At 39.0% G+C, this 26,650-nt stretch overlaps 2 protein-coding genes across 7 annotated transcripts in view; both read left to right on the top strand.

The window, feature by feature from the left end:
- Positions 1–26,650, top strand: part of LOC134211131 (ion transport peptide) — a 204,340-nt gene that overhangs the window by 151,919 nt on the left and 25,771 nt on the right. Inside the window, exon 1 of one of the 6 annotated variants that reach the window (XR_009978938.1) lies at positions 9,046–9,186. The exons of the other annotated variants lie outside the window; for them this stretch is intronic. The gene's annotated coding sequence lies outside the window, so the exon portion shown is untranslated. Of the gene's footprint in view, positions 1–9,045; positions 9,187–26,650 lie in introns of those variants that run through there. 6 annotated transcript variants of the gene reach the window in all.
- Positions 1–26,650, top strand: part of LOC134211130 (deoxyribodipyrimidine photo-lyase-like) — a 193,974-nt gene that overhangs the window by 154,316 nt on the left and 13,008 nt on the right. The gene's annotated exons all lie outside the window — the stretch shown is intronic.

The raw sequence follows: 26,650 nt of genomic DNA, 5'->3' as shown, positions 1-26,650 counted from the left end.
AAGCTAAGCTGAGCAGAAAACTTGTTATTAATCATTTTAGTTTTGTTACATCTTCAATCTTTATAACACTTTATAAACTTTGATTAAGATTTGAATTTTTGCATTCGTTGCAGTTGGTTTCAATTTCTAAAAACAACAAACTAGACTTGTCATAAGGCGAAATAGTACTATCACTTATTCGAAAAGCACTAGACTTGTTTGAATATGGGATCATCAAGCAATTTGAAAAGTATCAACAACATCAATGATTTATAGCTGTGTCACGTGCGCTTTGACGTGTGTGCTGACCGTCACGTAGGTATAAAACTCATATCAAACATGCAAAGCCAATGATCTCAACGACAAAAGTGACACACCCCTTAAGGGAGTTTCACAACGCAGCCTAAACCAGTCCGCGCCGTGCAGATAGTATCAGCTGAGCAATTCGGTGGTTGATAAATCAGGCGGGAGGCGACAATCAATTCAACTGACGTCAACTCTAAAAGCTGACTATGTGGTGACTGGGTAGTATATAATCTTGCAACTCTTATGCAAAAAGCAAGAACTGTCGATCCATGCCCCTAATAAAACACACATTTAATAGTCGCATTCTTTCGACGGGTGCAACCTATCTCGATCGAATTACCTTGAGTGTATCACCACTGTACCACAATGGCAAAGATTGACGAACTTTGCAATTGAGAAGAAAAAAAATAAAAGGGACGTTCCACTTATGGCCCACCATGCCAGGTCCTAGTAAATGTGGGCATTGTATTCAAATAAGGCTGACTCCATAATGAATGTGAGTGGCATAAAAAAGCGTTGCACTTTTTTAGGGCTGCAAAAGCGTGAATAGAATCAAATGCACGCACGGACGGATGGAATGATAAATAAAAATTTAAAGAAGCGTCTTTGAAATTGGTTAGGTATTGAACTATGTTCTATGCTCTAATATTTTTCAACAAACGATGTCAAAAACGCGTTGACGTTTTGTTTCCGTGTTTGGCAAAATTTTTGGCTCGTAAAATTTTCCTTTGTTCAATGCAAAAAGTTAACAACAGTGATGCTTGTCAAAACGCCCCAATTAGCGAACGGCATTCGCTAGTTGGGGTGAGGTCGTGCCCCAATTAGCGAACGATCACTGTAAATATCAACAGGTTTTCATTTTAAATAACATTTTGATAGCCTCGAATCACTTAACACTTATGAAACAACATTTACCTAGAAATACCTTTATATTATTTATATTTTTTGTGAATATATTACAAATTACGTTTATAGCTTCGAGAAGTTTTCCAAACTAGCCTATCATCCAGATTTCAGAAAAGACTATCGTTTTTCACAACTCATTAATTAAATGGTTGTTCGTTCAAACGAATTTTCATACGTGCTATGCTATTCCCAACTCACTAGCTCAAAACTCAAAGACAGGGTTCGTACTTTTCGTGTCGATGAGACGAAATCAAGCGATTTTCGGGTCGGAGGAGAATCTTTTTTCGTAATTTATGGCGAAAACATCTTTCTCCCAGCCTTCCTTTTCTCTAGAACGAACATATAAGATAAGTGAAATCTTGCCTACTTGATAAATTTCTTTTTTCGTTTCATCACTTTTATGCCTCACTCAATTTTCGCGACAATTTTCAATAAGCAATTACAAAAATGTTATAACCGTAACGGGATTCGAACCTAGAATATCAACAAAAATGGCGATGGGATGCGGTCACTATAGCCATACCACCACATTGACTGTATGTAGGGGTTAGGTTGTTTTTACCATAAAGGCTATTTTTTTGCAATTTCTCCATTTCGAAACATGTGCTGTGCATATGCACAGCAAAGATATTTAACAAAACCCAGATTAATCCACCTAGCGGTGATGGTGCCTTTCTCGTTTCTTTCGAGTGAGTAATATCTACGCACTTTTGGTGAAAAAAAAGTATTTTGACCATAACTTCTGAGCCTATAGTCCGATCCGGCCAATTTTCAACAGAAAACAATGGGACCGGATTCTGCATCGAATGCAACTTCTTGCGAGCAAATCGGCTGAGGGTACATATGTGACTAAAATGAGTGAGATTTTGAAAAATGTATTTTGGCCATAACTCCATAGTCCGATTCCGCCAATTTTCAATACGAAACAATGGGACAAGATTCCGCGTTGAATGCAACTTGTTGCGAGAAAACCAGTTAAAGATATAAGTGCCTGAAAAGTGACTGAGAATTTTGTACGTGTTTCTTATGTAAAAAAATTAATTTTGGCCATTACTTCGAAACCCATAGTCCGATTGGGCCAATTTTCGATACGAAACAATTGGACAATATTCTACGTCGAATGAAACTTGTTGCGAGTAAATCAGCTAAGAGTAAGTGCCTAAAAAGTGAGTGTGAATTTTTCTTATAAAAATATATTTTGGCCATAATTCCGAATCCCATAGTTCGATTCCGCCAATTTTCAATACGAAATAATGGGACAAGATTTCGCGTCGAATGCAACTTGTTGCGAGAAAATCAGTTAAAGATAAGTGCCTGAAAAATGAGTGAGAATTTTGTACGTGTTTCTTATGTAAAAAAAATATTTTGGCCATAGGCTTCGAAACCCATGGTCCGATTGGGCCAATTTTCAATACGAAACAATTGGACAATATTCTACGTCGAATGAAACTTGTTGCGAGTAAATCAGCTAAGAGTAAGTGCCTGAAAAGTGAGTGAGAATTTTTCTTATAAAAAATATATTTTGGCCATAACTCCGAATCCCATAGTCCGATTCCGCCAATTTTGCAATAGGAAACAATGGGACAAGATTCTGCGTCGAATGCAACTTGTTGCGAGAAAATCCGTTAAAGATAAGTACCTGAAAAATGAGTGAGAATTTTGTACGTGTTCTTATGTACAAAAATGAATTTTGGCCACAACTTCGAAACCCATAGTCCGATTGGGCCAATTTTCAATACGAAACAATTGGGCTAGATTCTACTTGTTGCGAGAAAATCAGCTTAGAGTAAGTGCCTAAAAAGTGAGTGAGAATTTTTCTTATACATAAATATATTTTGGCCATAATTCCGAAGCCCATAGTCCGATTGGGCCAATTTTCAATACGAAACAATGGGACAAGATTCTACGTTGAATGCAACTTGTTGCGAGCAAATCGGTTAAGGATAAGTGCCTGAAAAATGAGTGAGATTATTTTGCGCACACACATACACACACACATACACACACACATACACACACACATACGCACACACATACACACACACATACACACAGACATCACCTCAATTCGTCGAGCTGAGTCGATCGGTATATAACACTATGGGTCTCCGGGACTCCAATCAAAAGTTCGTTTTTGGAGCGAACATATAGCCTTTACGTATACTTTGTATACGAGAAAGGCAAAACCCAGATTAATCCACCTAGCGGTGATGGTGCCTTTCTCGTTCGTTCAAAAGGTTTGGAAAAATCTCAAATAACACCAATATGTGGATTGGTCTTATTTTTCATATTTGTTTATATCCATAAAAAAAATTATCGCCAAACGCAATTTGTTGCAAACAAATCGGATGAGCATAAGAGCAAAAAATGGCATTTTATTTTGTAGTTTTAAAATTAGTATTTTCGCCATAACTTTTGACCCAATTGTACGATCCGGCCAAGTTTCTAAAGGAAACAATGGGACAAGATTCTGCGTCGAATGCAATCTGTTGCGAGCGACCTGAGAAGCACACATATTGCACATCAATCACAGTAACTTATATATGACCGGAATCAGTCACAATATGGCTACTGCAACCAGATTTGTTGAACTTTTGTTGCTTGGGGAATAGATGAAGTCCAAGTGCTAAAAAAAAGAGCTAGACTTTTTTGAACTCTTTTTCGCAATAAATAGTAATTTGACCATAACATCTAAGCCCATAGCCCGATCTGGCCAATTTTCAATAAGAAAATATGAGACATTCTGCGTGCCTGAAAAATGAAGTGCCTGAAAAATGAGTGACATTTTTTACGCGATTTTTTCGTATGAATTTGTATTTTGGCCATAGCTTCTGATCCCATAGTCCGATCTGGCCTATTTCAAATAGGAAACAATGCGACAAGGTTCTGCGTCGAATGCAACTTGTTGCGAGCAAATCGGTTGAAGATAAGTGCCCAAAAAATGAGTGGCATTTTTTACGCGATTTTTTCGTATGAATTTGTATTTTGGCCATAACTTTCGATCCCATAGTCCGATCTGGCCAATTTCCAATAAGAAAATATGAGACATTCTTCGTCGAATGCAATTTAATGCGAACAAATCGGTTGAGAATAAGTGCCCGAAAAATGAGTGACATTTTTTACGTGAATATATTTTGGCCATAATTCCGAAGCCCATAGTCCGATTGGGCCAATTTTCAATACGAAACAATGCGACAAGATTCTGCGTCGAATGCAACTTGTTGCGAGCAAATCGATTGAGGATAAGTGCCCGAAAAATGAGTGACATTTTTTACGCGATTTTTTCGTATGAATTTGTATTTTGGCCATAACTGTCGATCCCATAGTTCGATCTGGCCAATTTCAAATAGGAAACAATGGGACAGGATTCTGCGTCGAATGCAACTTGTTGCGAGCAAATCGGTTGAGAATAAGTGCCCGAAAAATGAGTGACATTTTTTACGCGATTTTTTCGTATGAATTTGTATTTTGGCCATAACTTTCGATCCCATAGTCCAATCTGGCCAATTTCAAATAGGAAACAATGGGACAGGATTCTGCGTCGAATGCAACTTGTTGCGAGCAAATCGATTGAGGATAAGTGCCCGAAAAATGAGTGACATTTTACGCGATTTTTTCGCATGAATTTATATTTTGGCCATAGCTTCTGATACCATAGTCCAATCTGGCCAATTTCAAATAGGAAACAATGGGACAAGATTCTGCGTCGAATGCAACTTGTTGCGAGCAAATCGGTTGAGGATAAGTGCCCGAAAAATGAGTGACATTTTTTGAGTAGTTTTGCGCACACACACACACACATACACACACACATACACACACACACACACACACACACACACACACACACACACACACACACACACACACACACACAGACATCACCTCAATTCGTCGAACTGAGTCGATTGGTATATAACACTATGGGTCTCCGGGCCTTCTATAAAAAGTTTGTTTTTGGAGCGATCATATAGCCTTTACCGTATACTTAGTATACGAGAAAGGCAAAAATCATTTTTGTACGGCCAAGTTGCCGAATAATATGCAATTTATTGTGAAATTCTCGTATAATAAAAAATATTTTAGAGAAACGTTACCAAAAGTGAGTTTATTTGCGGTTCCGTGGATTCGGATTCAAAGCTTCGTTTCTTGATTAATTAATACTAAGGCAATCTTTCAAATTCCTTTCTACATAGGATGAAACTAGATTCGCAACAAACATTTTCATAGTGAACTTATAACTTATTTATATACCTAGTTGCAAGCCTAGTTGTAAGTTTTTTTGTTCTCCTTCCCCTTTATGATTTAATAATTAAAACTACACCACAAATATTTTTTTTCCTTCACTTCCACTTCACTGTCACTCGAGTAATAATCACCAATGAAAAGCAATACGATTCAACCAAGAATACTCTCGCTTGTAGACTTTATGAAAAGCAATTTCAAACATGCACAAAAAAAATCCAAAGCTGGAGTTTATTATGGTGATGGGCAAGCGAGAGTCTCCTGCTCCTGATAGTTCGATTACTATTGACGTGGCTGACGTGAACCAAGGTCTACTTCAGTAGTTTCAACTTGTTGCACATTATCTTTGCATAGCTCGTCCGAGCACTATGTCATTGCCACACAATTGACAACCCGCTAATCAAGACGAACCTGTTCCAAATTTCCAATAAAAATCCGTATGAATTCGAGGCAAGAACAAAGGATTTCTTGGCTTGCATTGGGCGACTGACTGCATCATTAATCCCTTCTCATCCTGGATAGTTCATAAGGACGTGATCAGCGCCGTTTTTCATCATTTTCAAATTCTAGTGCTTCTGGACTGTGCTTTTGGACTTAAAGTTGTGGTGACCCAGATATTGCAGAATATATGATGCAACAAATTTGTGCAGATAGCATGGGGTCAACTTTGAGCATCGCTGCTAATATACGTCCGAACCTTGTGGAACTTCATGCCTCGGATGGCTGTTTCAATCTCCTGCTGTGATATGGATTCGGAGATGACGCGGGTAACGCGTCGCACCCTTTGCGGCTTATTCCGAGATGTTGATGGTTGGTCGGGCGTCGACACTTGAAGAAGTTGCTCGAAGTGCTCAAACCAACGTTTCAGCTCAACAAATATTGGAGGCTATTGAAGCGCTTATTAAGGCAACAATAATCGAAAAACTGGCTTATTCAGCTGAAATTGTTTGCTGGGCAGTTGGGTTGGTGAGTAGCTGATCTGTCACGCCATTCACTGGCAATCCATTCGTAGAATGTTGTCAGTTGTTGCGGTTTTCTCCCCTTCGTCGGCTAGGAAGTCCACCCTCGTTCACTTGTCCCGTTCGCAATAGCGTTCAACTTCCTTCTCTAGACCCGAACATCATTGACAGGACTCGTATTTAACTACTCTATCGCAGCCTGCATCAGTAATCCCCTCTTTCCGTGGGGTACGCAGCTCATCCAGGTTGTTCTTATTTGTTTCGATAAAGGTATTCTTTATGCTTTATGACTATCCACTGCTCTTCTACGCTACCACCCTCCGGAACATCCACTGCTTGAGTTCTATGTTTCATCAAAAAAGACCTCTCCACAGCTGGCGTGTGTTGAATCGCAGTCCGAGTCTCTCTCCCCCCTCTGAATCTGAGCAATGCGTAGTCGGATCTCGTCAATTAGAAGAAGATAATCAGACATGATATCAGCTCTGCGATTATTCTTCATACTCTTTCAAGAGATCCACGATACTTTGTGCAGTAGTCGATAAAAAAAGAGTGATTCTCCAATCATCATGTCAGCATTATAACAAAACTCGGCAACCTGCTAACCGTTTTCGCTCGTTTATCCAAGACTATGACGTCCCCGTTCATAGTCCGTGATTCAAAACTAATATGCTATAAGAGACCTTCCTTAGCCTTGCGGTAAGAAGCGAGACTACAAAGCAATACCATGCTGAAAGGTGTGCAAGGCGGTAATGTATCAGTGGGGGATGTAATGTCAACAAAGAAGGTTTAAGGTGAATCGTGTTGGAATCCAATTTCAAAAGCACATAACGCTTTCAGGGGCACATAACTCCAATAGCAAACGACAGGCACAAACAAAAAGTAGTTTTTTACTTTTGCTCACTTGCAGCATACACAAAAAAAGGTTTTCAGATGTGCTAATCACCTATAAATTTACATTTGTGCAAGCAAAAACGTGAGGTGCTGGGTAGCACGGCCATTGTGGCAGTCATTTTTGGACTAATAATTCACCTTAAGAATCGTCTAACGAAAAAATCACTCATTATTTTTGCAAACATCATGCAAACAGTCATGAAATCGTGAAAAAAAAACTCGCCCTTGTTGTGAAGCGACCGCAAAGGTTTAAAATAACCCGAATTATGTGGCACTTAAGTTCTGTTATTTGATTAACGCAACAGGAAATTGCTAATTCGTTCCTGGAAATAATCACATTTTCGTCAATCAGCTGATGAACAAACAAACACTGCATTTATTTTTTGGCGGTCTCATTCGGTGTTTACGATTTTCTAAAATTAGCACTTACGTGTTATCCAGTCAATTAGCATACACAATTCAACAGAAATCGTTACTCACTATACGGGCCCGAAAAAAAACAAACCAAAACCATGCATTCCATTAGCTGCAATATTTACCATAGTTGTGACGGTGGTTGAATACAAAACCCGCTGAAGGAAATTGACAGCGATTAATCAGCCCACCACGCACGGCGAATCACATGTCGTCTTCGGCTCACTTCCCTGGCCAGCCGAGTTAAATCTTTCCTTTTTATTCTTCGTGCCTTCAACGCTCAGGATGTTTGCTCTCGACGCTTTCTAGCAATTTTATTCGACGGCACCGCGAATTACTGTTATTACTGCTTTGGTATGTCGACGGTATAATGATGATGAGTTTTGATACATATTTCAGTTGTAATTGTTGGAATGGTTCTAACGATGATTTGTGAGAGGAATTTGAGCAAGCGCATTCATCTGGGATGTGTGGGGGCTCGGTTCGGGGATGCCAAGTCAATGATGAAATAATGAATGAATTTGTATATTTATCAATGGATGAGTGTTCACTCATTACTCAACGCAAAATTGGGGATTTTCTTTTTTTCACCTGCTTCGTGTGATGTACCTCGTCTGTATAAATTTCCAACAACACCCTGCAGCAAATGTGTCTCTCTACGCCGTTTTCCATCGGCTCGTAATTTATGGATGCAGCTCGAATAAAATTAGAACGCATTCCGTTTGGGTCGTGGAATTCGAATGTTTACCCACGTGATTGGTCGGCTGGTAAGCCTGCTAAATGCACGCGCTCTTTACCGACTGTAATGATTGAGTCGTTGTACTAACAAACATCAAAAGTACAGTAAACACTGGGGATTCATTATAAGTACATGTGTACATGTACGATGATTGTTACAGATCCCGCTTGGAATGTAGGTGAATGTTACTCTAATGGCAAATTAATTCAATTCAAGTTTGAATTTTGAAAAAGTCGTAAGCCCTAAAGTAAAAGTAATTTTTTACTCAACAAAGAAAGACTTTCATTTGGGTACAATCTGTGAAGATGTTACAAAACGAAACAAAATTATTTCTTATACAATGAACGGTTTTTGCATTTTTTGCTCCAGAACTGCTGCCAGTTCGCACTGATAATCAACGTAGAAAACCATAAAACGGTCTACTACACTGTGAGAGGTCATCGGAATTTTTAGCGAAGGTAACAGCTTTCTCCTCCTTGCAAAGAATCGAACAACCCAAACATCTTACAGAATTTACAATTGAAGCCTAATAGACAGCAGTACCGGCCGCTGTAGATCGTTGCTGTCATTTGGCGCGCTCGATTCAGTTTGAATCAATCGCTCGAACGAAACGAATCGGATCCTTCGAAGTTGTGTGTACTTTCGCTTAGTAACACAATCCGCACTTCTCGACCGGATTGCTCGACGGCAGCAATAACGTTGGCGTTCCATCGCGTGTGAAGAAAACATCGTGACAAGTGAGACAAAGTAAGTGGACACTCATATTCCTTTTCGACGGAGAACGACGGCCCTGGCCGACATGGATTGGCTTGTACTGCATCGGTGATCCACGGTACTTGCTCATGTCAAATACATACATATGTACTTGCGCAAAATTGGTTACTAATAGGTGCAATATGTGAAGGTGTAATTCCTTAAATATAGGCAATAAGCCGCATTCACTTATAATGCTCTTTGGAAGTGGCTGGCCCTGGTCACAGCAAATCTACAGACCTGTTGACTCTCGGGGCAGACAGATCAGTATTCAAGATATTGAGAAGATGTGTGTTGCGTTGCGGTTTTATGTGACGATATCTGCCAAACTGCACTAAACGTAACCCATGAAAGACTTGTTTGCTACTTACCGATCTATTGCTTTGAGTATATTTATATCGCATATTATACGACCATAAATATAGCGTACGGCTTCTTACCGTAATTTCCCCTTTTATACCCAGAAAACTTGGCCTCTGTCGGTTTTGTCGAGGTTCAACCATCAGAATGAACAGCCAAAACGTTGTATTTCTTCTTGCACTCATTCACCACGTCATCTCGGCTCTCCTATTCTTAGTCGGGCTGCTCCCTGTATGCGGTTCGACAGCCACCTACTGGTGGTACCATACTGTCTGTCGCGATCCGATCAACTTAGAGAGCACGACAGTGTGAATGATGGTGTGATGACGCGGTGGCGGACGACGATGATAATGCTGAGGATGGCGGCAGTGAACATGGGTAGCTCGCTGCTCATAGCTACACATATTTACTTTGGTACGGAGAGCTGTTAGTGATCATTAATTGAGATTACATTTTTGTTTTCCTCATTTATTCATTCGTTGAACATAGACTGCCTTCCAGAGTGGCTATGGTGCATTTCTCGTTCTACTGATTCAAGTGGATTACGCCAGTTAATCAAAATCAACTGACCGTGTAACATTGGATTACGATGTAGCTTACATGAATAGTCAGAATGACGTCTTAATCTTTTTGCTCGTGATAATAATCTCAACGCGGAATAATTCTCGCTTTTGAATTCGGTGTGTATGTAAATTGGTGAAGACAATCTATAATGAGCTATTTATTGCTTGAAAGTGTGTGGTGTAGCAAGTTGAAGTGGTTCTTCTTTTAATTATTTTTTTTTGTGGGATGGCTGTTTTTTAAATTTCATAGATTTCTTCATATTAAATGAAGGAAAAAATCGTAAAAGGATTCGTTTATCAATCTGTAATATTTCAGCAGTATCTTTTTGGTAAAGGACAATTGAAATAACATCCAATCGACCAAAATCGTCGGCCAATGAGAAAATGAATTATCCATGGAAACTCTTTCAAATTTCCAAGAGAAGCTCTTTGGAACTCCCAATGAAAATCGTTAGAAATTTCCCAAGAAAATTCACTAAAACATCTAAGGGCACTTATTTGGAATTTAGTAATAAAAAAAAGGAAAATTGTTTGGATTCTTCAGAATATCCACGGGAAATTATTTAACTGTTAAAACTATTCGGAGTTTCAACTTGATTTTTTTTGGAATTGAAGGATTTTTCTTGGATTTCTACGGAAAATTCCTCAAACATAGAAAAGGTCGTTTGGCCAAAATCATTACATACTTGATAAATTTTTGTCAAATGTGGTTGTTCCTGCAGATAGTCCACGACATCTGAGACACTTTCAGCAGATTTGGTTTGGTCAGGCAGGTTTGATCAACAACTGCAGAGCTATATCTCGTTGCACCATCAACCGCTCCGCGTCGCCTGAAGCATCATTGTCAGACAAAATTGTGAAAAATTCAACTAAACCAGAATAGTTCGCCAGGACAGACGACATCGACACATACTTTACAGTCCCTCTTACTGGGCAAAGCAGGTATCGGGCTGAAAGACTTTTAAATAAAGCCAAGGACTGAAAGCCTCCTAAATAAAGACAAAAATAATAATAAAATTTGTCATATCCTTAACTATGGTTGATGTATCCCTACAGGCGGGATCAATCTTGATGATATCTTGTGCATCTACGTTTAATAATTGAGCCAAACAATGAACAAATAAGCTCTCTTTTCGTCATCAAGGATTTTTATGGTCATGAACACACACAGCAACGCAAGAATCCAATGTAAATAAAATAGCCTGGTAGCTATTTGAATCGACCGTTGCAATAATATGAGAATTTATGGATAATCTTCGAAAACTGAACTTTTGAAGGCAAAATATATTAGGTGAGCGAAATAATTATTGAGGCCCCCTAAAGTTGGCGCCTATGCCTCTACTCCATTCTCACTTCATGTTGAGGATAATTTATGTTGATTGGTTTCTAAAGTTTTTCCACATCATTAAATGGTTGTCAAAAGAACGATATTATTATTGTTTTCAATCAATCAGTTGAATAAAGCAGTGAATCAGCATTAAAAAACAACTTTGAAGGGTCATACAACAAAGTACACGTTGTTTGATGCAACAGTCGAAATAGTTGTTTCAATCGTACAAGATTCTTCTGCGTGCAAACTAGTAATTTTGCCGAAAAATCCTTTCATCCTTACAGGTGGTTTGTGGCTTAATAGGTCATGTGGCTAAAAATGCCGCTTGGCCGAAATGGTCGTTTGGCAGAACGGAATATTTTGCTGAATATATCATTTGGCCTAAATTGCCATACGGCAGAAAATGTTATCTGCTGAACAAGTAATATGGCTAAAAATGTCGATCCGATCGGTCAAATTACATTTTCGGCCAAATGGATCCTCCTGCCAAATGACCATTTCAGACAAATGACCTATTACTTTTTCGGCCAAAGGACCAGTTCGACCGAAGACATTCTCGGTTGTATGCTCATTTCGGCCAAATTAAGTTTTCAGTCAAGTGACCTTTTCGGCCGTATAACTTTTTCGTTCAAATGGCCAGTCTATTTTGACCAAATGATTTTTCTGCCAGATGTATTTTAGCTAAATGGTTCGTTACGCTAAAAGGCACATTCGACCAAACAACTCTTGGCCTCGTGGGCTTCGGCAAAGTAGTTTTCGCTCGAAGAGTTCCTGCCAAACGGGAAATAGCCGAAAGTCAAACGGCGGAAAGCCATTTCTTCGAGAGCCTCTTAGCCGTGTTATTCGGATAAGCCGAAAGTCATCTAGCCAAATTCCATTTGGCCGAAACAGCTTAACAGAGCATTTTGCCGAAAATGCCGTTCGGCCGTAAAGATCGATGTAGACTTGTTCGGCCAAATGACCTATTTTTCAAACGACATTTTCAGCCAAATGGCCATTTCTGCCAAACGGTATTGTCGTCTAAATGATCTATTCGGCTATATGGTTTTGTCGGGCAAATGAACATTTTCGACCTTATGTCCATTTCGGCCAGATGGGTTTGGGCCTAGTGGATTGTTCTGACAATTTACATTTTCTAACCACTTTCGGTGTTGTAGCTTTTGACCAAATGACCCTCTTCCTTTAAAAAAATTGATTTCAACGATAAGTTCTCTAGACTTCAACAAAAAATCTTTGGGAATTTTCACAGAAAATTCTTCAGAAATTCTTGAGAGCTTCCACAAGATTTTCTTTCACAATTTGAACGAAGATTTTTTATAAAACATTAATTGGAAATAGACCTCTCCCGTCAAACATGTTATCCCGTTTTGTTGTCTCAATCAATTCTTTGACTTATGTAAGTTCAACTTCCCCAAAGAACCCACATGTTCGTGCATCTATCTGTTTTTGAAATCAAAATCTTAAACTGAAAAAGTGCCCGTGTGAATCAGCCTGAACAATTGGTCTGCTGTTGATGTTGGCTTTGAATAAATTTAAGAATTCGCATGAGCAAATAAAAATGTTTGACTGCAAAAGTAAATTCTTCGGAATCCCTTGGGAAATTTTCCGGAATGTGCAGTAAAATTTTACGTAATTTGCTCACAAAAAATCCAAATTTATATAGAGACAAGGCTAGGTTCGAATATCAGATTGGACTAGGGTGTACGGTTATCAAAAGCACCCAACTTGCATGCCTTTCTTCAACAATGCACAACTACGGTACTGATGTTATTCCTGCTCACTTTCATACTGGATTCTGTGCCATCATAAAAAACCGGCACCGCATCACCAATAGAGTACAATTCACTCCTACTGATACACCGCTCAAACAACACAAAGCTGGATGCCGCACCGCATGATGGCTGCTCCAACCTAATTGATCCAATTGAATACGATTTTTCATTCTGCGTGTGGTGACTTCGCCGAGAATCAATCAATATTATTAAAGCTGGAATCGTTTATCACGAGCGGCGTTGCTCCTTTCTTCAATTCGGAATTCAAGACATCCATCAACGATGAATGTAATTTTAAAAATAGCACAAGACTTTTACCCTCTACTCAGCCATGTGCAGGCAGGTCCTTTGGACGAGTCCCGTGACGGCCATAATTTCACATGAGGGCTAGAAGGAGAGTACGAAGTACGACCAAACGCAAGGAGAGCCCACACATGTGCTGAACGGGTGCGCATATTCTTCGCAAAACCGTCCTCGTCGACGAACGGGTTTTTATGGCGAGATAATTGGCTTCCAATTACAAACATCATCGTCTTACAATTCGCGTGCAGTTTATCCGCCGCATCGGCCTTGTTGAAGACCCCGTTCATAAGTGGATGCATTCTGTTTCTCTCACAGGCAGACAGAGAAAACATGCAGCGGTTCCTTGAAAAGACATAGTTACAGGTAGCCATTAGTACTTATTAGCTGCTGGTCTTTCCAAACCAGATAAACCAATTACAGGGGCATCTCTCGTGTAAACAAGATGCTTGGAATTACATTCGAGTAACGCTTCTGCAGACTCTCAGACTACGTATACTGCTTCGAAGCATGCAGCTTTATGCACCTCTCCGATGGGTCCCGGTGTAAAGTCCACCAACGACCACCACAATAATTTCTCATCCTAGTTCTAGCGGACAATTGCGCTAGATTGCATTAAAGTACAATGTACCGGGTATGATTGCCACTGGTTCAATGATAGCCACCAAGTTACTTTCATTCGTCATCAAATTGCCGCATCTGAAAGCGCCAGTTACATGCGCCAATACCACGGGGCATACGAGTGCATTACAATTGTTGGTCGGTGTGGTGGAATCACGCGACAAAATATGACGCCTAGAGCAACTGAGAGAGCTCCACTCTGTATTGTAACTCAGGGCATGATAGCTTGATGAACGCACATTTAAAAAAGGAGATTTTATCTTCCAAATGATTTCTTCCAAAAAATGTGTTCACCTAAAAGTTGTTAGTTTTTTTTTATGAAAGTTATATCTGCGAAGGGTATATTCGCCATAAGTGACATTCCTCACATTTTTTGATTACCAGAACAGTGTTAAAATTATAATTTGCCGAAACTGATCGTGGATTTATATCACATGCCTGTACCAAATCAGAAATTCATAATAGGCGTAATAAAACGTTTGTTTTCCATGGACCAATGTATTTCCACAATTCTAAGAAGAAAGCAGGTTGACTAGGTAAGCCGATGGCCTGACTCAGAAGGTTGAATGGAGCACGTACTTATGGGTACTTCCTGCCCGAGTCCGTTTCTCCAAGTTATAAGTGACATCGTGCGGCTTCGCCATTATATATGGGTGCTTCTGATGTTGAATGAAAGTTTATCGTGTGGTAAAACCACAACCACGGTGCCAGCATCCAGCTGACGATGAATCCACACACAGGATAGCGAACGTTGGAGATGACACTAAACTCTAATTCACACTTTGAGCACACGCTTAAGTGCACATGAAGCGATGAAGATGGTGGTGATAACGGCCACAGATATCGCCATTCACGCATTGGGTCTAAACTGGCCCGTACCGGTCGTTTCTAGTGCAAGAGCAGCGATAGCGCACTAAATAATAATTTTATAATACGATAATTACACAGGACGTATTTTTAGAATTGTGCAGTCTGAGTGAGGCTAAATGATCTTGAATGATGAATGGCGTCTTAAATATTGTATAGAAGATGCGCATACTTTGAATTCATTACTCATGCTACATGAATACATGTATCAATAAACATTGAAAGGCGATGATGTCTGTAAGTGTGTTGCGTTCAGTCTTATCAAATACTCAGAATAAAAAATGTTGCTCAAAATTTTGCCTCATTCTCTATATAATATTAGTTTAGTACATAATATGTTACTGCTGAAAATTTGTGATTTTGATTCCTAAAATCAAAAATTAGTTTGAATAGTAAACCGAATTTGGATAATATTCCGCTTATTCAATTTACAATTTATAATGATTGATTTAATCATCATTGTAGACATTTTGAACAACATTAAGCAAAAAATTAAATAAAAACTCCAATCCATCCATTACTTTGCTGGGCGTACCTACTTGTAGGTGTGCCGCAGCAGAATTTGTACAATCATCGCCAAGGCAGACATCCGGCCGAATGACAAGTCCTTCGCTGCTGCTATCTAACTTTGAGCTGCAGATAGACAATCAAAGCACTGGCTCGCGTGACGCGTCGGAGTGGACAATTAAAACCTATCGTCTGAAAATAGAACCCAGAGGGGTAGCCAACCGCTAATTAATGGCAAATTGACTGTGCATTAATGAGGTACGATTGTTGTGCGCGTGTTTTCTTTTTTACTTGTAAGTTACTGCTTCAGTTGCGACTAGCATCATGGATGAAAATAAATCGACTGAGACATCAGAAGCGATTGTGCTGAATAATTAAACAGAGATTATTATTATATTATTACGTAAATTCGTAGTACCGCAGAACAAGATGTACTAGACATAGATTGGAAACAACTTTCTTGACACAAAGATTTGACTGCGAATATAGGAGGTATAAAACAAAGGAATTTAAATGACAAAAACTAAATTTCGAAGAAAAAGGAGCCGCAGCGTTTTCCAATATTTTTGATCCTCACAAATAGTATAGAAGTTCAAAAATTAATTATTTTTCTGCGAATAATTACATTTATTCTGATCAATACTTTTATTCTAACTAATAGCTGTATAATATTGATGCAAAACTGAGTTTTTTTTATCTTCACTCAATTAAATTATTAACATAGTGTATACCTCTGTGCTTCTAACCCCATTAAAAATATTTAAAAATTCATTTTTTTAATACACATATGGACAGTGATTGAAATCTGTGAGCCATCATCCAAAAATATGAAGTAGGCAAAACAAAATGCTCGCGAGCAGTACGATCTACTTGCATAGAAACCAGAAAAACTAACACCGAAAAATGTTCGTGAGACTTCGAGACTCAAAGCCATTTGTGTTACATTGCAAAATTGCATTTTTTTTCACGAATTTTCAAGCAAGAATATATCTATTTGTTTAATATTATTGTGTCCAGTGTTGGAAAAAGTACCGTGAGAAACTGTTAGCAAACATTCACAATTCGGTGGTGCTGAAGCCTTTTTGTGTTGCTGCAGTTTCAATACTATTCGGTACAGTAATGTCAAAATAGTTTCACAGGAGATGTTCAGGTCCTAAACATCGTCTGGTTTAGATGAGTCCTCAAGTAAACGTCTTTCCTGAGTGTGACGGAGTACGGTACAGACTGTTTGAGCCTCATCTACAACATTAGTACTCCATTTGGAATGCCGAGAAATAGTGCTCCTCCGCTGCCGTAATCTGGAAAAGTGACGTAACAGCCATTTTACAACATGCATGTTTTCCATTTTTCTGTTAAAGAGCTCGATGAGTAGTACTCGTTAACACCATTTTTCAAAAATGGCGTATACGTCACTTTTTCAGATTACGGAAGTCCGGTTGTCGGTACCCTTTTGTTCTTAGTTCATAACTTCCGTCCAATTGAACCATGTTGTGGTATTTGTATTCCATTGGAAACCTATAGGCATAAGCTGGTGAAGAAATTTTATTTATACTATCTAATTTTTTTTTAATAAAAAGGTGGTCGGATGTCGGCACCCCAAATATACAAATTTAAAACGGAAAAATGAGAACTGAGGGCGTTATGGCTTTAAATATAAATGGGAATGGCAATGCAATTATTTAAATTTAACTATATTATACATTTTTATTTGAGTTTTCAAAAATTAGGCAAATTACCTTTGTTTTGTCTTGATATCTCCCTTTACATAATTGGGTGCCGACACCCGACCATGTTTGGGTGCCGACAATCGAAATTAGCAACCATTTTGGCAAGTGAAAATAAAAGTTTAATTGCAAACGCTCCGGTGGCGTTCAACATTGAATCTCAAACTGGAGTAATCTTCTATCTGCTGTCTTCTATCTATATCTCTATATATAAAAATGAGATTGCATTTCCTTTGAGGCAATATAACTCACGGATGGATAAACCGATTAGTATGATTTATGAACGTTCTAGAATGGGCTGTGTTTATATGTTGAAAAAGACATGAATTTTCACGGGGCTAGTTACAAAATCAATAATATGCTAAAGCTTGTTGAATTGTGAAGAAGTTCAAGACGATTTTACATAAATCGATCTAGAGTGCGTTGCTGAAATATTTGACATTTACAAAGCACCTTTGCACCGATCCCGGGAAATGCAGGGTGCGATCTGCTAGTCTATCTATGGTTGGATGGGTTTTCTCCATTCCTTCAGTAGATATGTTCGTTATCGTTTCCGACGGGTTTATATGATATTTCCTAATGCGAAAATCTCGAGTAAGGTCGAGTAAATCTTGAAAAACTAAAATTAATATTCGTATGGGCATTTTGTGCCGGGATAAGGATGGGAGCATCTTGACAAAAGATATTTTAGTTACTAGATAAAGACTGTCGCTTCGGTTCCCTTTGTTCTGCTGTCCGGAACATGTTGGGTACCAAGCTGTCAAATCATATGGACTTTCCTTCTTTGTCATTTAGCTCCTTTATCCTCGCCAGCAAAAGATGTTCCGGACAGCGACAATCTTTATCTAGTAACTAAAATATATTTTATCTTGACGGACGAACGTGTGGTGATCGAAAGGTGGAAGCAGCACTACGAGGAACATTTGAATGGCGCTGAGAGTAGCCAACCAGCCCCCACCTTGAGGGAAGTTAAGAATGCCATTCAACAGCTAAAGACCAATAAAGCAGCTGGTAAGGATGGTATCGGAGCTGAGCTCATCAAGATGGCCCCGGAAAAGCTGGTCACTTGCCTGCACAAACATATAGTCAGAATCTGGGAAACCGAACAGCTACCGGAAGAGTGGAAGGAAGGGGTTATATGCCCCATTTACAAGAAAGGCGACAAGCTGGCGATTTCGAGCGATCACCATCCTTAATGCCGCCTACAAAGTGATATCCCAGATCATCTTCCGTCGTGAATGAGTCCAATTAGTGAATGAGTTCGTGGGAAGTTATCAAGCCGGCTTCGTTGACGGCCGCTCGACAACGGACCAGATCTTTACTGTACGGCAAATTCTTCAAAAATGCCGTGAATATCAGGTCCCAACGCACCATCTGTTCGTTGATTTCAAGGCGGCATACGACAGTATAAACCGCGTAGAGCTATGGAAAATTATGGACGAGAACAGCTTCCCTGGGAAGCTTACCAGACTGATCAAAGCAACGGTGGATGGTGTGCAAAACATTGTCGGCCGAACATTTGCAACGGTGGCAGAACTGTACACCCGCCTGAAACGTGAAGCAACAAAAGTTGGACTGGTGGTGAATGCGTCAAAGACAAAGTACATGCTTGTGGGCGGTACCGAGCGAGACAGGGCCCGCCTGGGAAGCAGTGTTACGATAGACGGAGATACCTTCGAGGTGGTCGAGGAATTCGTCTACCTCGGATCCTTGCTAACGGCTGACAACAACGTTAGTCGTGAAATACGAAGGCGCATCATCTGTGGAAGTCGGGCCTACTACGGGCTCCAGAAGAAAATGCGGTCGAAAAAAATTCGCCACCGCACCAAATGTGCCATGTACAAGACGCTAATAAGACCGGTTGTCCTATACGGACATGAAACATGTACAATGCTCGAGGAGGACTTGTAAGCACTCGGAGTATTCGAGAGACGGGTGCTTAGGGCCATCTTTGGCGGTGTGTGGCAGCGAAGAATGAACCATGAGCTCGCCCAACTCTACGGCGAACCCAATATCCAGAAGGTAGCTAAAGCCGGAAGGGTACGATGGGCAGGACATGTTGCAAGATTGCCGGACAGAAACCCTGCAAAGATGGTGTTCGCTTCCGCTCCGACAGGTACGAGACGGCGTGGAGCGCATCGAGCGATATGGGCAGACCAGGTGCAAACCGACTTGGCGAGCGTGGGGCGTATCCGAGAATGGAGAGATGCGGCCTCGAACCGTGTATTGTGGCGTCAAATTGTTGATTCAGTGTTATCTGTTTAGATGTAAACTAAATAAATGAAAAATGAATGGGCATTTTGAATGGGTAGTTTAGACGCACATTTTCGCCTACTATGCAGGACAACGTCTACGTAATAAATTTACCTTTTCGATCGTTTTACTTCGTTTTGTAGCACCCAGCAAATGGCCGAAAAAAACTTTCGAGTGGGTTTTCATTTGATGAAAAAATGTTTCCTTTGTTAAACGTATGTTTGGATCGGTAGCCGGCACAAAAAGAACGTGGTTATATAGCGCATGACTTATGTCAAAATGTCCGTATCTGTATTCTCTCGGCAACTGAAAAAATCAATGTGTACAAAATTGTAACTAAGCATTGGCCAAACTACTACCAACCATCAGCCGGTGAATCCTGTCCCATTGCTTGTTATTGAAAATTGGCCAGATCGGACTATGGGCTTAGAAGTTATGGCCAAATACTTTTTTTAAGCACAAGACACGCTAAAAAACAGTCACTTTTTTTGTATTCTTTTTGACTAGAAATGCACCAACACCAAGGCCATGAGGTGGATAATTCAGGATTTTTAATAGACAAACCGACATATGATAAAAACATATAATATCTCAATTCCAAATACTAAAGTTTTAGACACAATCTCGAAAAATATATATTTGGATCGAAAATTTACTTTTTCAGTAAATATATTTAATTTTATTACCAAATTTTGAAACCATCCATCTGCCTTTTAACGAAGATTCTAACGTCGATTTGACGAATCTATAAGTATTCGTACACAAACCACTACCATCAATACGTAGGTGAAGGCTTCTGCTGGTTTCAGGTGGTTTCAGATTCATCAAATCGGCGTTTGAATCTTTGTTTACAAAAGCAGATAAGGGGGTATGCATATACCATGCGGACAGGTTTTGGTCAGTTTTAGATACCCTCCTCCCCCTCCTATTTTTAAAAATTTGAATGGACCGTCCCATTTGGTTTTCATTCATTTTGTTATGATAGGATGAATATGGGAGGTATTTTTGTTTTCATACACTTTCAATACTTCAATATTCTTTAGGTTCTAAACTGATTTCACTTCCAGTTACTTTTCAGTATCCTTGGTATTTTGTTATAGTTAGTTCACAGAGAATCAGAGGTTTAAGTTCACACATTTTCCTTTGTACCCCTTTTTTCAGTGGGGTAATTTTATTTGTAGGTGGTCGATCGAGTACTGATGGTGCTTCCATCAGTTTTGCCGCCATCTGGTAGCCGTTTGCCCACACACTGCATATATAGCGTTAGGCGAGATTGTTTTCGGGACGATGATTTCAAATGCATTTCGTTCAAGTTCCTTTATGGTTAGGTCTTCTAATCAAGGGCACTGTGTCACTGATTGACTGGTCAACTTCTGCTATTCGTAAAAGCCGACAAATATCGGCGCTATGGACTATCAAACTATCAACCTTTGCAATGATCATTCAATACTCAAATGGCTTGCTTTCTTCTAGAAGCTGAGTCATTTGTATGAAGTTGTTTTATTATTGCAATGAAAACATAAAACAATGTTTGTTACTGATTAGATTTATCGGCTGTATACAGATTAGAGAAGTGATGAAGATTGTTTATGATCAGAAATAATTGTTTTACTAATTTGTTTGAAAACAAAGCATTAACATTTCTTGCTATTAATAGTCATATTCAAATCGAATAAAAATTTAACAAGCATCCTATAATCTGTTCACGTGATGTGTTGAATGTTGTGAACCAACCTAACAAAACCGGTATGCCATGGACATTATTGATCAACGCAGTTTGATAAATTGAGGTGCTTTCGAGCAAAATCGGACTTCATAATGAGAGCAAATACCTAGGAAAGATATTTTGAGGTTGACACCAAATTTCAATCTTAATGGTTCCATTACCTACTTACTATCATTTTGTCGTTTCTAAGATTTGAGCAATGCATATTTCTAAGGGTAAAGCCCATTAAAATTCCAGCTACTCGAGCAGGAGAAATTGGCTCAATAATACCTAATTCTGTTATTGATACCATACTCTGTTATCAACTAGCCCTGAATAAGAGGTAAAATACCAAAGGAATAATACCAAAAACTAATATGCACAATACTTAAGCCATAACATACTTAGTTATTAAATTGAATTTCAATACCAAATGCATAACCAATTATTATTCGTTTGGTATTGAAATACCTAAGCATGTTATGCCTCAAGTATTCTGCAAATAAGTTTTTGGTATTTTACCTCTTATGCAAGGCTACTTCATACCAATTTCTGTTATTGAGGTCGTCGCTCTGGTCGGGTAGATATCATTACTTTGTAAAGAAAACCTTAGTAATCTTTACGCTACGGAGGCAAACAGTGGTCCTTTGTAGCTTGGTAGGAAAAGCACTTGTCTAGCGTACTGAGGTTGTGGGTTAAAATCCCGCCAATACATTTTTCGAATTCAATTTTTCACATGCTGTAAATCTGAACATATTTGGTTTTCGAACATAATTATTGGGAAACTTACGGAAATTATGCAATAAATGATGGAGTTTGAAGGAAACCTGTCAAATACATGCAAAATAATCTGTGAGTGACGATTTAATATGGTCATCGCTGTTACGGACAATCAGGAGTTCATATACCTAGCTCAGAATAGAATCTCATAACATCTTTCCCAAACAGAAATTAAAACAACAACATTCTTCAAATCAGCACTTCATGTACAAGTAGACAAGACATATCCTCTCTCCTGAAGAGCGTTTGTTTTGTAGCACTTCTTAAAATGGTAGCTGATTCACGCTTACTCGTCAGGTTATCCACACGCTTTCTTGCTTTTATTATTATTGTCATTATAAACCGTTCACTGTTTCCAGCTGCCCACTTTATAGCGACAATTACTTCCATCTGTGGGTTATATTTTTAGCTTTATTTAAACGCAGCCTCCGGAAAAGCCATGTGGTATTACCTTGCAGGTAGGATCTGTCCGGTCTCGTTTCTCACTCGGCGACTGCCACCGGTGACGACGACGTCGTCCGTCAATTGACGTCAATTGGTGCAGAGTATTGTCTGTTGTTGTGCGCTTTGTACGGCGAGGGCCGCCTTCAAGTCGCGTCTGGAGGTTGCACGAGACCCTCTTTGTAGGGATTACTCGTTAAATTTTTAGATTATTACACCTGCGGGGGCGTTACATTGCTCGAGACTGTTTTCAATTGTGATATGAAGCTCATCAGCAAAGTTTAAGTAATATGTTTTGTATTATTGAACAATATTTATACAAATATTTATTTAAACAAATGTAATTGTTTCGGTTGGTCCTACCTCGAACACATAGATATTTTATTTTATTTTATCAATACGAATGCAGAAAAAAAACCCTAAAAATAACAAGTCCCTACTACTACCACTGGTACTTGAGTCTGTACCACGATTGAAACCGGGGAATCTGTATCCTACGACTGTATCATTGAAGTCTATGGAAACGATACAAACATCAATCAATAAACAGTTTTTTTTTGCTCCGAATTGGCCGACATGTAACTTTCGATAATGGATCAATCGTTTGCGTCATTGCTCACTTGACGAGGTTGGAACACAGTCAACGCAATACCGACGTTCAACTCCGATTTGAACTTTTCGTGTCACGGTCCTGACTTGTGCTTGAACTGTACGACACTATAGCTGTTACTTGGACAGGTTTTTCTATTGCAAGAGTGTTCTTAAAATAGCTCCTGTTGCACCTGTTTATGCTACTACTGCACTGGTATAGGAGGAGGAGGAGGCGAAGTAAGAGGAACCGAACGACGACGGTTCTATTGAAGCGTAAAACCAGCTTTCAAGCATCATTGCCCGCAAACCTTGCCCTCCTGGTTGATGGGGAAATCGGAGAACTTTGAATGGCAATCGTAGCGACACGACACAATTATAGGTTTGCAGTGGAGACTCCAACAATAATACAAGCAGGGTTTCTATTTTTAGCACTGCAATAATATTCAATCTTAAATAAGATACTAACTAAATATGCATAAAGGTTGATTTTTATAACGTTTTGAGCTGCTTACTTGAGTAGGTCAGAGCCCTATGTCGTTGAATGGCTTGAGCGGTCTTCACTTGAGTAATTTTGTTGATTCAATTGTTCTTTAAGTGAACTCAATATTGCTGTGCATTGAACTTAAAAAAAAGCAGCGCTGTAGAATATGTGGGCGCATTATGCACTATTCTCCCCTATGCCCCGTGCTCACGTGCATTATTACATTTGAGTGTCTATGGAACAAAATAATGTGCGTAAATATTAATAAAGTATTGAATATTCCGTAAGAAACGATTTATGTGATTGCACTTTATTCGCAAGTCCATAAATTCGATTTCATTCGATTTGCATATCAAAGCCTTCGCCGCTTTTTGATATTCATGGAACCTAGCGAAATGTTTTAAAAATATCACCCCTGAATATTCGAAGAACGGATTACACAGTCCATTAATTTTCTCAAAGTTAAACTCTCATATATTGCATCCCTCTTACCACACACTCCTTCAGGTTAAATCTTGTTTTGCCGTATTCAACGTCCTAAGCCCATCGGCGTATCTGCATGCAGAAACTGCAAGCCATTCCGATATTCGCAAGTAATCCAAGCAAAAAAAAAACTGAAACAACTTCAAAAGAAGAACCTCATTTAATGAATGAAATATGTTCAACAGGTGTTCAGTTCGCGGCGGGTCGCCGCCACTAAAAACACAAATATAATATCGGATTGCCATTTCCCGCCACCCGGGCACATTTGTCGTTCGGTTTGCCGTCTTCGTTGCTGCAAAATAAGGTGCGCAAATTGTTGCCGCGTCAAAGAAGACGGTGCGAAAAAAAGAATCGACTTCCACCTCCGACTCGGGGAACCGCGACCAAGTGGCGCGCGCGGTGGTCACTTTTCAGATGTTGAATATTCATATGCGGTTCGGATTTGGTTCTCAAATCTAAATCATGTCTTGAAATAGTCCAATTAGTGTCACGCCGAAATGGGTTTCCATGCGAACATCGGGCTGTTAGCGGTGTTATAGGAAATAGATTGTATCAGTGTCCGATCGGGTGAGAATAATATAATATGTAGTAGGAAAAAATGAGATTTTGCACAATTTTAATCCTTTAGGGCAACACGAACATCTTCTCAGTGTGCACTTTAAGTTACATAACCATGTTTTGTCATGTCATGAATCATGAATAAACTTTTATATGAATATTTTTATATCCATATAAAAGTTTATTCATGACCAGCAACAAAACATGGTTATGTAACTTAAAGTGCGAACTGAGAAGATGTTCGTGTTGCTCTAAAGGATTAAAATTGTGCAAAATCTCATTTTTTCCTACTTATATGGATATTTTGCAATTGACGGCTCCGGGCCTCCTATCAAAAATCCGTTTTTGGAGTGATTATATAGCCTTTCGGCACAACAAAGGCAAAAAGAGCTTATATACAGCTTAAACGTCGGGAAAAACATAACAAATCGTTCTTACAAATTTAGAATAAAAAAGCCTAAAATTGCACAACAAACCTTCTAGTTGAAATTTCTTTAGAATAATCATGTAGTTGAGAACTGAGGTATCAAATGATACCAGATCGATTACTCAATTTAAGTACTTAAATTTAGAAATAAAAATAGAATATATATTTTGAGTCAAGTGGAGCGAACAAAGAATCTATCTTTATTGAAACATAATTCTAAAAAGTATAAAACGAGGGTACATCCATATATACATAATCATTCCTTCTGTTTTTTTATTTACAATTAAGGATTTGCAATTTGTGCTGAATATGACTTAATCGAAATGCCTTTATAAATTTCCAGCATTCGTTACTAAATAGGTTTTGAAAATGCTTTCACAAGCCCCTAACAAGCCCCTAACAATGTTCCCGAAGCTGTGACATTACCGATTTACAACCAAATTCTGAAACTTATATCGCATTAAATTAAATATTTTCAACTATTGCAAATTTTTCTGGACTATGAGATTTTTTCCCTTGTCATAAGATGAGTTTGTACCATCCCATTTAATTCCACCACTTGATTGTACCTTGACAGATACGTATTTCGACCTCAACAGTAAGGTCGTCTTCAGTGGCTCGTACTTGACTCGACTGACTCGACGAGTCGAGTCAAGTCGACCTCAACACTGAAGAGGACCTTACTGTTGAGGTCGAAATACGTATCTGTCAAGATACAATCAAGTGGTGGAATTAAATGGGATGGTACAAACTCGTCTTATGACAAGTGACGATATTCCACTAAAAAGCTCAAAATAATTTTCTCAAAGATTTTTTTGTTTTTCACTTTGAAAGCCCTCGAACATAGATTTCTCATATTTTACAGACGTATGAAAACCACTAAGAACTTTCAGTGATCACCTACAGATTCTACTGCCATATTTTTTTTTACAAAGTTTATGGACCAATACAATGATTTTCACACATACTGACTATTACAAACAATCAAGGATCTTTAAAAACTAAAAAAATCCTTCCATTTACACTAACTAGTTATTTTCTCCTTTTTAGATTTCACGGAAATATTCAAATCCATTTTTTATTACAAAATTGAACATTTCGATCTTCATAAGTAATATCATATCGTTTCCTGGTTCTTAAAAATCACGGTACTACAGATTAATGGCCATTGTGAATTAGCCACCCGTCTTAAACATTATTTACTATGTTTGAAAACCCTATAGTGCATATGCACAGCACATCAAAGATCCTTTGGTTGAATTCGAAGACAATTTATTTTGGCGTCTTAGCTACAGTTGTATTATTTGAATAATATTATTGTACATAAAACAAATACTTATAAACGATATTATAATTGATGATTGATATAGTTCCTGTTTTGATCTCGCACAATGTTCAGACTACGCAAGGCGATCGGAACGTGTGGGAGGAGTGTATCGATATTGTACCAATGCAGTAGACCACCCGGGAGTCACACCCTAGATACATTTTGATTTAGCGCCAAGATGTGCCGCAAAAGGCCAATCGTGCTTGCGGCAAAGTGCGTCGCTCGTTTGCCTAGACTATCTGCCGATTTCAGATGTAAATTGAGACGTGTTTATGGGTTCTGTATTTGAACAGGTCAAACAGCAATTTAGCGTATGACATTTTCAAACACGTGCCGCCCAACAATCCCGCCGACGCCCATTAATCAGA

The sequence above is a fragment of the Armigeres subalbatus genome, chromosome 2 (assembly GCF_024139115.2).
Source record: "Armigeres subalbatus isolate Guangzhou_Male chromosome 2, GZ_Asu_2, whole genome shotgun sequence".
Taxonomy (NCBI): Eukaryota; Metazoa; Arthropoda; class Insecta; order Diptera; family Culicidae; genus Armigeres; species Armigeres subalbatus.
This window is presented reverse-complemented; position numbering and strand designations above follow the sequence as displayed.